Genomic DNA, 15,706 nt, shown 5'->3' on the forward strand with positions numbered 1-15,706 from the left:
GAGGTTCAGGATTTGGCTATAGGAGATCATTAAATATGAACTCAAGATGGTGTCTGAGTCATTCAAACATTTGACATCTAGCATCATGGCAGGAAGAGCATTAGTCTATGAATTCATTGCCAAATTCCTCAAAAACCAAAGGCCAAATATTTTACCCACATAGCTACCTTATGTCTTCATATTTTGTTCATTCTCTTCCCACTTGATGGAATGCCATCCCTACTCTACATTGCCCTACCACATTTTCATGCAGAACTCATATATTTCCCCTAGAATATGAATTCTTGCTGTATCCTCCCTACAATGAGTTCATTTTTAATGCAATACATATAATTCAATGGTCAAATCTGTAAATGCTCATTGAATGAAGGTAACAGGAAGCAGCATAATCATGAAGATCATTCTACAATGTAATCCAGGAAATTTATTAAAAAAATTTTTTCTGGCAGTATTAAAAGAACCAGGAGAAAGAGACAATACAGAGATTAAGAAAAATTGTATTTTTTTAAAAATTGGGAAATATATTTGTCAACATGGAAGGCTTTAGTGATGTGGATGAATGCAATATTGGTGGAACTGTCAGGGCAGCAATGTGAGTCCTCTGGATTGCAAAGAAGACAGCTGAAAATAAGTCACTGTCCAGGGTGCTTAATTTAGACACAGGGTTGTAACTGCAGGACCATCCCTAACAATTTCAAGTTTTTGATGCAATGGTAAATGGCATTTTTAAATTTCACTTTCAGATCATTTGCTGCTAGGATAAGGAAATACAGTTAACTTTTGTATAATTATCTTATTTCCTGCAAACTTACTAACCTTATTTATTTGTTCTGGTAGCTCTTTAGTAGATACGGTGGGCCTTCCTATACAATCATGTTGTCTCCAAATAAAAATAATTTTACTTCTCCCTTTCCAATCTGGATGCATTTCATTTAATTCTTATCGCACATTCCACATGCTACAATCTCCAATACAGTGTTGAATAAAAGTGATGAAAGAAGACATTTCTGCTTTGTTCTTTATCCTGGAAGGAAAGCATTAAGTCTCCCAACATTATATATGATGGTAGCTATAGGCATTTTGTAGATGCCCTTTATCAAGTTAAGGACATTTTCTTCTCCTCTTGGCTTGATGAGAGTTTTTATCCAGAATGGATTATGGATTTTGCCAAATGCTTTTTCTCTATTGAGATGACCATATGTTTGGTTTTTTTCAGTCTCTTGATGTAGTGACTTATATTGATTGGTTTTAAAATGTTTGATTATTAGCCTTGCATTCCTGGGAGAAACCCCACTTAGGATACATTTTTCCTTTTTATATATTGTTTAATTTAATAAAGTTTTGTTAAGAATTTGTACTATATGTTAATGAGAAATATTAGTATTTAGCTTTCTCTCCATGTAACATATTTGCCTGACTTTGTTATCAGGAAAATGCTGGCCTTGTGGAATGAGTTGCAAAGTAGTCTTTCCTCTTAAATTTTATAAAAGATTTTTGAATTATTATTATTCCCTTTATTCAGTGTTTGGTAGAATTCACCAGTGAAGCCATGTGGGTCTGGAGTTCAATTTCCCTAATAGATATAGAGGTACTGAAGTTACCTATTCCACTTGAAAGAGTTTTGGCCATCTGTGTCTTTCAAGGAATCTGTCGATTTCATTTACATTGCCAAATTTAATGCCATAAACTTTGTTCATAATGTTTGCCCATTATTCCTTCAATATTTATACATACAATCTGTTGTGATGTCACCTCTTTCATTCTTGACATTGATAATTTATGTACATTTTTTCCTTGATCAGTCTGAATACAAGTTTATCAATTTTAATGATCTCAAAACTCTAGATTTTTGGTTTCATTGATTCTCACTATTGTTTTTCTTTTTTATATTTCATTGTTTTCCATTATTGTTTTCATTTTGTTCCTTCCATTTTTTCCATCCTTTCCTTCCTTTTGCATCTAATTTGCTCTTCTTTTCCTGATTTCTTAAGCTGAAAGCTGGGGTGGCTGAGTCGAGACCTCTTTTCTAATCTTAACACTTAATGCTATAAATCTCTCTCCAAATACTGCTCTAGCTACATACCACACATTTTGATATGTTGTTTCCACTTTCATGCAGTACAAAATGATTTTTAATCTCCCTCTTGAGTTTGTTTGACCCATAGTTAATTTAGAAATATCTTTTTTTATTATTCAAGAGTAATTTTATTTTTATTATTTAATTTAAATTCAATTAGCTACCGTATAGTACATCATAAGTTTTTAATGTAGTGTCCAATGATTCATTAGTTGCCTATAACACCCAGTGCTCGTCACATCACGTGCCCTCCTTAATGCCTATCATCAAGTTACCCCACCACCCCACCCACCTCCCTTTCTGCAACCCTTAGTTTTTTTCCCGGAGTCAAGAGTCTCATATGGTTTGTCTCCCTCTCTTATTTCTTCCCCTTCAGTTTTCCCTCCCTTCCCCTATTGTCCTCTGTACTATTCCTCATGTTCCACATATGAGTGAAACCATATAATTGTCTTTCTCTGATTGACTTATTTCACTTGGCATAATGCCCTCCAGTTCCATCCATGTCAATGAGTGGATATAGAAATATCTTTTATAAGCTTCTAGATATTAGGGACTTCCTAGAGACCTTTCTGCTACTGCTAACTTAACTCTCTTTGTTTGCTTTGAATCTTTTTAAATTCATGAAACTTGTCTCATAACCCAAAATGTGGTTGTCTTAGTAAATAGTCCATGTGGACTTCAAAACTTTGGGTACTTCTCTTATTTGATGGAGTATTTATAAGTGTGAATTAGGTCCAGTGGGTTGACCATGTTGTTCTTATCTTCCATATACTTACTGATTTTCAATCTACTTGTGCTAACAATTTCTGAGAAAATGAGTTAAAAATCTCTGAAAACAATTGTCAATGTGTATATTTCTCCTTTCGCTTATATCAGTTTTTGCTTAATGTATTTTGTAGTTTTTTATTAGGTACATAAAAGTTTAGGGTTAGTATATTCTCTTGAAATCATTATGATTCTTTTTTCCATGGCAATATATTTTGTTCAAAAATATACTTTGTATCATTTAAATATAGCCATTCCATCTTCCTTTGATTACTATCAGCATTGACTATATTTTTCCAATGTTTTAATTTTAACGTATTTTTCTCATTATATTTAAAGTAAATTTCTTATTAGCATCATATGGTAGGGGCTTGCTATTTTATCCACTCTGACAATTTTTAACTTTCAATTGTGGTGTACAGCCCATTTATACTTAGTGTTATTTCTGATATTTATTTGTATTTAAATCCACCATTATTTGTTTCCTATTTGCCCCATCTGTTTTTTGTTCCTCTTTCTCTTCTTTTGTACTCATTGTTTTTATTTCTTGATTTATCTCTTTTATTGGCTTATTTGCTATTTCTTTTTTTTTTTAATTTATTTGACAAAGAGAGATACAGCGAGAGAGGGAACACAAGCAGGGAGAGTGGGAAAGGGAGAAGCAGGCTTCCCACTGAGCAGGGAGCCTGATGTGGGGCTCGATCCCAGGACCCTGGGATCATGACCTGAGCCGAAGGGAGCCGCTTAACCGACTGAGCCATCCAGGAGCCCCTGCTATATTTCTTTTTTAAGGTATTTCTGTAGGTTTATACTTCACACCTTCAACCTATCACCTTCTATCTTCAAATAAGATTATACCATTTCACATATGGTACAATAACCATAAGACAGTTTACTTCTAGTTCTCTCCTCCTGGCCTTTGCCCTACTTTTGGGATATATTTTACTTCTGCTTATGGTACTAACCCCCACATTACATTGTTATTATTGTTGCTTTTAACAGTCAATTATCTTTTCTAGTGATTCAAAAATGAGAAAGATCTTTTTTATCTCTATATTTACATACATTGTTTCCATTCTGGTGCTCTTCATTCCCTTATGTGGAGTCAGACTTCCATTTGGTAGTTTTTTTCCTTTTCCTTTTGTCTAACGGACTTCCTTTAACATTTCATGTAGTGCAGATCTATAGATGATAAATTCAGATTTCTATGTCTGAAAAAGTCTGGCTCACCTTTATTTTTGAAAGATATTTTCATTTGGCTGGTTGTTATATGTAAATGATGAATCAATAAATTCAACCCCTGAAACCAGTATTATACTACATATTAACTAAGTAGAATTTCAATAAAAACTTGAAACAAAGAATTTTTTTTATTTTACTTTTTTTAATTTTATTGTGTTATGTTAGTCACCATACATCATTAGTTTTTGATGTGGTGATCCACGATCCATTGTTTTCATATGACACCCAGTGTTCCTCCTTTCCTTTCACATTTTTCTCTGTCAGTTTAAAGTGCTTCACCATTTTCTTGCTTGCTTTATTTCTAATGAGTCTGCTTTCATTCTTATCTGTATTTCTCTGTATTAATATGTTATTTCCTCCTCTGTTTTTTTAAGATTTCCACTTTAATACTGCTTTTAAGAAATTAAATTAAGAAGCATCTTAGTGTGACTCTTCATGTTGGTATTTGGGTTATTTGAGATTCTGTGAGTTTATAGTTTCTATCAAATTGTTTTAAAAATGACAGTTATTTCTCTTTTTTATTCAAGTATAATTAACACAGTATTATATTAGTTTCAGGTGTACAATATAATGATTCAACAATTCTACACATTATTCATTCTCATCACAAAAGCACTCTTAATCCCCTTCACGTATTTCATCCATCCCTCCACTCACCTCCTTTCTGGCAACCACAAATTTGTTCTCTATATATAAGAGTCTGTCTCTTTTTTTCCTCTGTTCATTTGTTTTGTTTCTTAAATTCCACATATGAATGAAATCATGTGGTATTTGTCGTTCTCTGACTGACTTATTTCACTTAGCATATCCTCTAGATCCATCTATGGTGTTGCAATGGCAAGATTTCCTTCTTTTTATGACTGAGTAGTATTACATTATATATTTTTTGAGTAATGTTTTTCTACTCCTCCCACCTTCATCCTTCAGGACTCTAATTAAGTGCATATAAGGCTGCTTGAAGTGTTCCCACAGCTCACTACTTGGGCTCTGTTCATTTTTTCCAGTTTTTTTTTTTCTTTCTGCTTCATTTCAGGGAACTTGCATTCCTGTCTTTGATTCATTAATATTGTCTTCTGTAATGTCTAATCTGCTGTTTTCCCCATTCAGAGTATTTTTCCTCACAGGCACTGTATTTTTTATCACTGGAAATTTGACATTGTTCTCTTTTATATTTTCCTTTGCCTCTTCCTAAGTTCAATAATTTCTCTACCTTCCTGAACATATTAAATATAATAATTGCTTTAATATACTTGTCTACTATTTCAATCAATTGTGTCATTTCTGCATCTATTTCTATAGATTAATTTTCTCTCCATGATGAATGATTTTTTTTTCCTGCTTCTTGACATGCTTGGTAATTTTTCATTGATGTCAGACAATGTAAATTTTACTTTGTTGAGTGCTAGACATTTTTTAATTCCTATAAATATTCTTGATCTTTATTCAGGGACACAGTTATTTGAAAACAGTTTGGTCCTTCAAGACTTATTTTAAAGTTTTGTTAGTCAGATCAGAGCGGCCTTTATCCTGGGGCTAATTTTTCAGCATTACTGAGGCAATAGCCTTCTGAGTACTCTACTCCATGAATTATGAGGTTCCTGGGTAGGAATATGAACTCTTCTGACCCTGTGTGAGCTCCTCAGATTTTTCCTTCTGCTTCTTTTGGATAGCTCTTTCCCTGACTTTAGGCAGTTGCCTCACATCCATGTACTGATTAGAACTCAGTTGAGGACTAAAGAGGGTTCCTGGGTAAATCTCTGTGACTGTTTCTCTGTGTTTCTCTTTCTGTTCTGCAAACTAAATATTTCGGCCTCATTAGACTTCAAATGAAGATGATAAATGAAGGGATCTTTACATCCCCTCACTCAGGAAGACTTCTAGGTTCCATGTGGGCTTCCTTTCTTAGTGGCAGGGAAACTGTCCAGTCAGTAAGCTCAAGTCAATCAAAGAGCTCCCCTACTTTTTCTTTTCATTCTCCTTTACTCTCAGGAATCACTGCCTTGCTCTGCCTGATGTCCATTCAGCAACAAAAAGTGCCTGAAAACATGACTTTGTATATTTTCTTTGAACTTTCAGTTTTTTCAGGCACGAGGGGTAAATCCAATTCCTGCTTTTTGATTTGCTGAAAGTAGAAGTTTAAGTATAGTATTTTAAAGTAACTTAAGACATTTTTCCTTTGGATTATGTTTCAGGTACGATTTCAGAACTAATGTAGCATTACAATTTAGCTAAAACTGAAGTTTTTTCTATTGGTCTGATTGGATAGTCTATCACATCAAGCAATCTTTGACCCACTTTGCATAGGGAAGGGTGGGTGTGGTTATTCTCAAATAGGGATGCACCTTGACCTCTCTTCTCCACCCCATTACCCAATGAAAAGCTACATTACTGCTCTTTCACCTTACAGAGCACATGCAGAAAATCCTTATCAAGACTTTGAGAACAAAAAGACTATCACAAATACATCTACAGACTTTGGTTAACTGTTCCCTCGGTGTCTAGCACCATGTTGGACCTTGTCGACCTATTCCCTACACTCTAGTGACCTAGACTCCAGCAAGGATGTTAAACTAGCCTGTAAGGAAAAGCAACTGAATGGTAATCATAAGTGCTGAATATAAATCTAATAGTTCATAAAAGGAAGCAAACAGGTTGAATGATGATGAGCAAATAGTGTTGGTAGTAGATGGAACTTAGAGACAAATGGGTGGGGAAAAATGGGCTTATAGAAAGAGATAATAGAGATGTGAGCAAATCTGAGGGAGGAGCCTGCATACTTCACATACTGGGGATACCACAAGGCCTGCCAGGATGAGGCCCTAGAGAGCATGTGACAGGAAAGGTCACTCCTTCAAGGCCAGCCATGCTCCACCACATGGAGTCAGATCATTATTTTCCAAGCCTATCTTTCATTGCCACAATCTCCACCAAGATCTTTTCACAAAATAGAGGTTGGGTCCTTCCCACATCTACGTATGCACTTACTCATAGACTGTAATGGGTGTGGGTGGCACCCTATCCAGGCACCTTATCTGAGCATACACTGCTGGCCATGTGCATGTTGACTGTTAGTGGCTCCCAGCTGTCCCTTTCTCAGGCAGGACTGCCTTCCCAGGGGACTGCATTTTCTTCTACCCTTTTCCTTCTGCCTCGGGCACCCAGAGGCCAATAATTAACTGGCATAGGGTTACAAAAATCAGGCTCCTTTATCTCAGATTGAGCCTAGTCTGGGGTGCAATTTGGACTCCCCAAAGGTCAGTCCAAATCTGGTCTTTAGCCAAGACCACATCCTTGCTTGGTTCCTTCTCCTGCCCTATATTTCCCTCTCTTACTGGTTTCTTCTGGAAGGTTCCTCCCAATAACCACTTGTAGATGAACCCCTTTATCAATATCTTCCACCTGAGAGCCCAACCTAAGACATATATGGGTACATATTTTATAAACAAGTGGGTGTTTCTGTGTGAAAACTGAGAATTCCACAATATATCTTGACCTTTTAATTAGTATTATTGTCAAACTCTGGTCGATGATACCCAAATCAGCCCTAATATCTTCCTCACCACTCATGGAAGTGCCTCAGGCTCCTTATAAAATCATTCCTCACCACAGGCTCCATGTCCTGGTCAAGTCTCCAAATCTACCTCTGTGTCCCTTAGGTTTGGGCCCAGTTCTCACCCATTCTCCCACCTTTAGTTGGGGCATCATGATATCAGTTCTCTCTTGGGTTATTAACCCACATTGCCCTCAAATTCTCTATTTTCAGATCCCTTTGGATATCTAGATATTAGCATAGATCAGAGGTCTGGATTACCTGCTTGACCAAATAAGGGTTTCAGAATTTTTTTTTCTCCTTAAGCCTTGGTTCTGGGTTTCCTACTCCTAGTCCTGAGTCCTAAAGCCAAGCTGCAGCCTTAGTGCCGTGCTTGTGCTCTGGCAGAGGCAGGCTCAGAGTCCTCAGCCTGTCCATTTGCTGGCTATGCCAGCACCTGGAATTAGAGTCTCAGTTCTTGACTGGGTTGGTGGCCCAGTGATCCTCTCCCAACTTCTCACATGGCAGAATCACAGCATGTTAATTGTAACCCACAGCCTCTCTGAAATCAACTTTCTTGCCACTATCCTGCTCAGGAAATGTCTCTGGGCACCCAGAAGCCAAGCCCCAGCAAATAAAGGTCTCACTTGATCAGGCAGTCAGCAGGTGACCTAGTTTGATTCAGCCATTCCCCCTTGGGATGAGGTGATCTTTCTCCATTTGACTCCGGTTCCTGGCCTTGCCTTCCTTCTTAGATCCATACATCCTTTTGTGTCCACCTCTCCAGACCTCCCCAGAAATAACACATCCTATGGAAGTAGACAGAATGGTTTCTTTTCCCTTGTCTTCATCATTTTTTCCCTTTTCTTCTGCTTTGCCCACTCACAAAATCCCCCTGCCCCTATTCTGTGAAGCTACCAGCAGAGTCTACATGGTTTCTCTTTCAGTCCCAATAATTCACTTACATTTTTCTGATCGGAGATTCACTGGATACCCCCGAAATTATCCTTTAACTTCTTTTTTAAACTTTGTCTCAAAAATAAAAATTCTTGAAAACCAGGCAAAGGAATATAGACTAAAATTCTAAACTACATAACATTTAAAAGCATGAGTTCTGGACCCAAATGGGCAGAGTTTTTACCCCACCTCTTTTACATCCCAGCTCTGGGCCTCAGTTTCCTCATCTGCAAAATGGGGATAATAGAACCTTCCTCAAAAGAGCACTGTATGAGTAAATTGATAGATGAGATGTAAATCATTTAGAACATGAGCCAGAAATATAGTAAGACATCACTAAATGATATATAAAGCTATTTTTATTTTGACTTTCTTTTGTGTTTTTCAGAGCTATGCATGTAGTCCTTACTCAAAAACTGATCTTCTGGAGAGAGAAGATGGCAGAGTAGGAGAATCCTGAGCTCACCTCCTCACACAGATACAAGAAATAACAACTAGATGTCATGCAACTCACTCTGAATATGACCTGAGACTGGCAAAGCATATATTCTATAACTAAAGACATAAAGAGAAGGCCACATTGAGAAAGGTAGAAGAGGAAGAGGCACAGTGAGGAAATAAGCCCCCAGGGTGACTGGGACCTACAAGGGGGAGGTATACCACAGGCATGGAGGCACACCCTAAGAAGCAGGGAGTTCAAGTCCCAAATCAGGCACCCCTGACCCTGGAGATCTGCACCAAAAGATAAGCCCCCATAACATCTGGTTTGAAAATCAGAAGGTCTTGGCTCCAGGAGACTGAAGGGCTATAGGAAACTGAGTCTCCACTCTTAAAGGGCCAGCACACTATATCACTCAGTCCGAGGCCCAGCATGGAAGTAGCAGTTTGAAAAGTACCTGGGGTGCATGTGAAGGAGATTTAGTTACTAATTTTAGGAAGTGTGCCAGAGGGACAGGGATCTGCAGGAGATTTCTCTGGGAATGGAGCTGCTACTAGGTACCATTTTTTCTTGCCCTCTTCAGCCTAGCTGGCTGAACACTTTGGGGAACCAGTTCTGACACTTTCCATCTACCTTGATAGTACTGGAACCCCTGCTGTACCCAATTTGTCTGCCCCAGGAGGCACCCCTCCAAAGTGGCTCCCGCCCCCACCACACACAGCAGGCAGCTTTGGCCAAGATCTGTGCCCCCCAGAGCAAGCCCTACCCTGGGCAAAGGGGAAAGCAGTCCCACCCACCAGCATGTCCACAGTAGTTATAGCCCAGCCTCTCAGTCATCAATGCCAGCGTCAAGCCCTGTCCATCAGTATACCTGCAGCTGTTGAGGCTGGTCATTGCAGACAACCAAGATAAAGTCTATCCCCCCAGTACACCCAAAACAACTGTAGCCAATCAGCTGCAATCTCAGTCAGCTGCAGTAGAGGCAAGGCTTGCCCATCAACGTGCCCATAGCAGCCACAGCCCAGCCAGAACACAAAGAGAACACAAGGAACATGCAACCCATGCAGGCAACACCCCTGAAGCACTAGGTTCTGGTGACCAGGGGGCATAGTACACAGGGCACCACAGGGCCTCTTCTACACAAGGCCACTACTTTCATCACCAGAAGACATAGGTTACCCACCTAATACATAGAAACAAACACAGAGAGTCAGATAAAATGAGGAGACAGAGGAATATGAGCCAAACAAAAGAATAAGACAGAACCCCAGAAAAAGACCTAATCTAAATGGAGATAAGCAATATGCTAGATAAAAGAGTTCAAGTTAATAGTCATAAAGATACTCACTACAGTTGAGAGAGGAGTGGATTAATTCAGTGAAAACTTTAACAAAGAAATAGGAAAAAATTAAAAGAACTATTAAGATCTAAAGAATGCAATAACTGAAATGAAAAATACACTAGAGTGCATCAACAGCAGATTAGAGGATGCAGAAAAACAATTTAGCAATCTGGAAGAAAGGGAGTGAAAGCAAGCAAGCTAAACAACAACAAAATAATATTTTTTTAAATGAGGCTAGGTTAAAGAACCTCTGCAACAACATCAAGTATACTAACATTTACATAATAGGGCTTTTAGAAGAGAGAAAGGGACAAAAAAAATATGTGAAGAAAGAGTAGGTGAAAACTTCTGTAACCTGGGGAAGGAAACAGATATCTATGTCCAGGACCCACACAGAACCCCAAACAAGATGAACCCAAGGAGGTCCACACAAAGATACATAAGAATTAAAACAGAAAATAAATAGATGATAGATATAGATAGATAGATAGATAGATAGATAGATAGATAGATAGATAGGTAAATATTCTTAAAAGCAGCAAGAGAAAAGCAAACAATTGCATACAAGAGAAACCCCATATGCTATCAGCTGATTTTTCAACAGAAACTCTACAGGCCAGAGAAGTGGCATGATATATCCAAACTTCTGAAAGGAAAAAAAACCTACAACCAAGAGTACTCTAACCCAGCAAAGTTGTATCATTCAGCATTGAAAGAGAGATAAATAATTTCCCAGACAAACAAAAGTTAAAGGAGTGCATCACTACTAAACCAGCCTTACAATAAATGCTAAAGAGACCTCTTTAAATGGAAAAGAAATGGCCATAACTAGAAGAAAATTATGAAAAGAAAATACTTCACTGGTAAAAGCAAACATAGAATAAAGGTAGTAAATGAATCACTTATAAAGCTGGCATAAAGCTTAAAAGACAAAAGTAGTAAAATCAATTGCATCTACCAAAATTAGTCAAGGAATTCACAAAAAAAGATATAAAATATGATGTCACATATATAAAACATGGAGTAGGAAGTAAAAATGTAGTGCTTTCAGAATGTACTTGAACATAAGCAACCATCAAATTAATATAGATTTCTATATACATAGGATGTTATGAACCTCATGGTAACCACAAACCAAAACCCTATAATATATACAAACAATTAAAATAAAATAAAATAAAATATAATACTAAAGAAAGTCATCAAATCACAAAGGAAGAGAGTAAGAGAAGGAAAAAGGAACAGAGAAGAACTACAAAAACAACCAGTAAACAATGAGCAAAATGGCAATAACTACATACCTATCAATAATTATTCAAAATGTAAATGGTATAAATATTCTGATCAAAAGACACAGCGTGACTGAATATATAAAAAAGACCTATCTATATGTTGCTTATGAGAAACTCACTTCAGACCTAAGGACACATACAGACTGAAAGTAAAGGAATGGAAAAAGATATCTCATGCAAATGGAAACAAACAAACAAAAAAGCTGGGGTAGTGATACTTACATCAGACAAAACAGACTATAAAACGAAGACTGTAACAAGAAACAAAAAAAAAAAAGGAGGCATGCATGATGATAAAAGGATCAATCCAAGAAGAAGCTATAGCAATTATAAATATCTATGCATGCAACATGGAAACATGCAAATACATGAAACAAATATTAAGGGAGAAATTGACAATAATACAATAGTAGTAGGGAACATTAACACCCCAGTTACATAAATGGATAGATCATCCAGATGGAAACTCAACAAGAGGATAGCAGCTTTGAACAATACATGAGACTAGATGGACTTAAGAGATATACAAAAAAAAAAAAAAAGAGAGAGAGAGAGATATGCACAGAACATGCCATCCAAAACCAGTGGAATACACACTCTTTTCAAGAACACATAGGATATTTTCCAGCATCGATCATGTTAGGCCACAAAATAGGCTCAATAAATATAAGAAGATTATAATCATATCAAGTATCTTTTCCAATCACAACACTATGAAATTAGAAATCATTCATGTTAGAAAAAAAAAAAACAGGAAAAAAAAGCCACATGCTAGTAAACAACCACTGAGTCCATGAAGAAATCAAAGATGAAATCAAAAAATGCCTTACAACAAATGAAAATGGAAACACGTGGTTTAAAATTCTTGGGATACAGAAAAAGCAGTTCTGAGAGGGAAGATTATAGCAATACAGGGCTACCTCAAGAAACAAGAAAACAACAATATAAACTTACACCTAAAGGAACTAGAAAAAGAAAAACAAACAAAACCTAAAACCAGCAGAAGGAAGGAAATAATAAAGATTAGATCAGAAATAAATGAAATAGAACCTTTTTAAAAAAGTAGAAAGTATCAATGAACCTAACAACTTGTTATTTGAAAAGACAAAATTTATAAAGCTTTAGCCAGATTAGCCAAGAAAAAAAGAGAGAACTCAAATAAATAAAATAAGAAATGAAAAAGAAGTTACAACTGACACCACAGAAATACAAAGGATTATAAGAGACTACTACAAAAAATTGTACGCCAACAAACTGGACAACCAGGAAGAAATGGATAAATTCCTAGGAACAAATAATCTTCCAATACTGAATCAGGAAGAAATAGAAAATATGAACAGACTGATTATTAGTAACAAAATGAATCAGAAATCAAAAACTCCCAACAAACAAAATTTCTGGACCAGATGACTTCACTGATGAATTCTACCAAACATTTAAAGAAGAATTAAAACCTGGTTTGCAGGGAGGAAATAAGATGGTGGAGTAGTAGAGGGACCCAATGCTTGCCTCATCCCTGGAACACAGATAGAGAAACATCAAATTATTCTGAACACCCAAAAAACCAATCTGAGGAGTGACAGAACAAACTGTATAACTAGAGAGAGAAAAGAGGCCACCTCGAGGAAGGTGGGAGCTGAGGATACATGATTTGGGGGAGAAAAGAATAGTCAGCTCTGTAGAGGAGAGGGAGCCCTGATCATGTGGAGAGAAGCAGGGGAAGAGAGAGAAAGGGAGAGAGAGGGAAGGAGAGAGAGAGAGAGAGAGAGCAGTGCACAGGGGATTACACAAGAGAAACACTTCCCCAAAACCATTGACTGGGAAAACAAGAGAGGCTAATTATCATGAGTTTTTATAATCAGTGGAGCTCAAAGGCTGAAGTTTTAGAGGTCTGCACCATGATGAAGCAGAGCCCAGCAGGCAGAGGGGTGTTCCTGTGGAGAAGGAGGGCAGAGGCCCAGGAGTGGACAGCATGGTCTGAGGGTCCCCTGGGATGCACTGGAAGAGACGGTTCCCTTTCTTGGAGTGCTTTGGGAGAGCGGCATTGCCTCTCAGGGGAGAAAAGAGCCAGCAGGCATCATTGTGCTGCCCCATTCATTAACATAAAAGCAGAGACACCTGCTGAGGGCAGCTAACCTGGACACCAGCTTTTTGCTGCCCTTTACTCCAAACTCCAAGCTGTGGTGTGCATTCATGCAACTACCCTTCTGGGACAAACTAACACCAGTCCCAGTGTGGTGAGACTCTCCCTCAGGGAGTCCCTAACTGCAGAGTTAGAAGACTTAAAAACTAGTCAGGCCAAAATAAAAAATGCTATAACCAAGATGCAAAACTGACTGGATGTAAGGACCACAAGGATGGAAGAAACAAAAGAATGAATAAGTGATATAAAAGATAAAACTATGGAAAACAATCAAGCTGAAAAGAAGAGGAAAAGAAAATACTGGATCACAAAGGTAGTCTTAGGGAACTCAGCGATCCATAAAATATAATAATATTTGTATCATTGGAGTCCCAGAAGAAGAGAGAAAAAATGGGGCAGAAGGTTGATTTGAGCAAATTATAGTTGAAAACTTCCCTAATCTGGGGAAGGAAACAGACATCCAAATCCAGGAGGCACAGAGAATCCCATCAAAATCAACAAAACCAGGCCAACACTAAGATGTATGGTAGTAAAAATGAAATATACAGAGATAAAGGAAGGGAAAAGAAAATGCCTAACTTACAAGGGAAAACAAATAAGGTTAGCAGCATATCTATCCACAGAAGCTTTGCAGGCCAGAAGAGAGTGGCATGATATAGTCAACACGCTGAATAGGAAAAATATGCAGTCAAGAATACTTTATCCAGCAAGGGTGTCATTCAGAATAGGAGAGATAAAGAGTTTCCCAGGCAAACAAAAACTAAAAGAGTTTGTGACCACCAAGCCAGCCCTGCGAGAAATATTAAAGGGGACTGTTTGGGAAAGAAAGACCAAAAGTGAAAAAGACTAGAAAGCAACAAGAAAAAATCTCCAGAAACAACTTTACAGGTAATTCAATGGCACTTAATTCATATCTATCAGTAATCACTCTGAATGTAAATGGACTAAATATTCCAATCAAAAGACATAGTGTTTCAGAATGGATTAAAAAAATAGGTCCCATCTATATGCTGCCTACAAAAAATTCATTTTAAACCTAAAGACACTTGCATATTAAAAATGAGGGATAGAGAACAATTTATCATGCTAATGGACGTCAAAAGAAAGCCAGCATGGCCGTACTTGTATCAGACAAACTACATTTTAAACCAAAGACTGTAACAAGAGATGAAGAAGGACACTATATCATAATATATAATAAAGGGGGCTACCCAACAAGAATATCTAACAATTGTAAATATTTAGGCCCCCAACTTGGGAGTACTCAAATACATAAATCAATTAATACATAGGATAAAGAAACTCGTTGATAATAATACAATAATAGTAGGGGACTTTATCACCCAACTTACAACAATGGACAGATCATCTAAGCAGAAAATCAACAAGGAAACAATAGCTTTGAATGACACACGGGACCAGAGGGACTTAACAAATATATTCAGAACATTTCATCCAAAAGAGGCAGAATATACATTCTTTTTGAGTACACATGGAACATTCTCCAGAATAGATCACATACTAGATCACAAACCAGGCCTCAACAAATACAAAAAGACTGAGATGATACCATGCATATTTTCAGACCACAATGCTATGAAACTTGAAGTCAACCCCAAGAAAAAATTTGGTAAGACCACAAATATGAGGTTAAAGAACATCCTACTAAAGAATGAATGGATTAACTGGGAAATTAAAGAAGAAATTTAAAAAAATACATGGAAGCTAATGAAAATGAAAACATGACAATCCAAAACCTTTGGCATGCAGCAAAAGCAGTTATAAGAGGAAAATATATAGTAATACAGGCCTGACACCTAAAGGAGCTAGAAAAGAAACAGCAAATGAAGCCTACAGCCAGCAGAAGAAAGGAAATAATGAAGATTAGAGCAGAAATAAGCAAAATAGAAACAAAGAAAC

The 15,706-nt window shown here is 37.2% G+C and overlaps 1 pseudogene; it reads left to right on the forward strand.

Moving 5' to 3' along the window:
- The first annotated feature begins 533 nt into the window (after positions 1–533).
- LOC113916022 overlaps positions 534–15,706 on the forward strand; it is a 146,356-nt pseudogene continuing 131,183 nt past the window's right edge.

This window comes from Zalophus californianus, chromosome 1 (genome assembly GCF_009762305.2).
Source record: "Zalophus californianus isolate mZalCal1 chromosome 1, mZalCal1.pri.v2, whole genome shotgun sequence".
Lineage (NCBI taxonomy): Eukaryota > Metazoa > Chordata > Mammalia > Carnivora > Otariidae > Zalophus > Zalophus californianus.